Here is a 1,419-nt window from a genome sequence, read left to right as displayed (position 1 = left end):
GTGTGTGTGTGTGTGTGTGTGTGTGTGTGTGTGTGTGTGGTGAGGACACTTAAGATCTACTGTCTCAGCAAATTTCAAGTATATAACACAGCATTATAAAAAAATCAGAAACTAAAAAAAAAAACCCAAAAAACAAAATGTACAACACAGCATTATTATTACTTTTTTGTGTGTGTGGCTGGCCGGTCAACACAGCACTAATAACGATAGTCATCATGCTGTACATTAAATCCCCAGAACTTATTCACCTTATAACTGCAAGTTTGTACTCTTTGACCAACATCTCCCCATTTTTCCCACCCCACCCTGCCCCACCCCTACCCCCTGGCAACCATCATTCTACTTACTCTCTGCTTCTGTGAGTTCAACTTGCAGGTTGCTGTGAGTATTAAACAAGAGTACTTGTAAAATACTCAGTGCAGTGCCTGGCACATGGCTCAAGTTCATTCAATTTCAGCTCTTATTAATAGCTAACTATCAAAATCCATGAAAGAACGCTACAGGGAATGGTAAGTGTCCACTTAGAGAAAATTCTAAGGGTCTGGATTCCAGCTTAGGAAGAGAAAACATCCCTGCATGTGACACAAGACTGTTAGACCATCTTAAGACAGGTGTTAACAAAAAGAACCACAGGATCCGCTAAAGAGAAAAAGGGAGACTATTTTCCAGGCAAGAAACAATCTTAAGATTGGGGAAACACAACCTTCAGGCAAACTGAAAGCATATGCTCAGCTGAGGGAGGGGAGGAGACTGGCATTTTTGCATCCTGGGATCAGGTGACAGGCATATACAGTGAGCTTAGAGGAATACTATGAATATTTATGAAGGAGGCTATAGGCATGCACAGTGAGTGAATATATATGTAAATATAAGGCACCAAGGTGTACTACTGCACAGACTCCATAGACCGGCTGGCTTTGATATGGCCCCTCTTATCTGGAGAAGATTGTCCATTGAATCTGTTTTCTGCTTAAATGGCGCCATAGTGGATCCCCAAGAATAAGGAGGGGGCTGATGACTGGCGCCAGATGGACTTGCTGAAGGTCAGTGTAGAATTCCCAGCTATGGTTACTTTGGCCTTATCTTCTGAGAGTTTGCCTTTTACTCAGTTACAGGAAAGAAAAATTTCACAACAGTCAGTACCATAGAACATTTGCAAGCTGAGAGACACAGGTCTGCCCCCTCCAGCCTGTTGGACATGCTATGACAGGATTGGAGTCATCCTGTCTGACAATCTTCCCTTCTCTCCCCTGCACCCCCTCCCTATTTCAAGTGCCAGCTATCCTGACCAGGACCCCTGGAGGGAACACACTGGATTCCTGCTGGCAGGTCCCAGGAGAACTGCCTAGACATCCTGGGAGCTGTTTTGAATCTACAGGCTCCTCTGCAGATTTTTTGGATTTACCATATTGGCTGAAG

The sequence above is a fragment of the Galeopterus variegatus genome, unplaced genomic scaffold (genome assembly GCF_000696425.1).
Source record: "Galeopterus variegatus unplaced genomic scaffold, G_variegatus-3.0.2 Scaffold863, whole genome shotgun sequence".
Classification (NCBI taxonomy): domain Eukaryota; kingdom Metazoa; phylum Chordata; class Mammalia; order Dermoptera; family Cynocephalidae; genus Galeopterus; species Galeopterus variegatus.
This window is presented reverse-complemented; position numbering follows the sequence as displayed.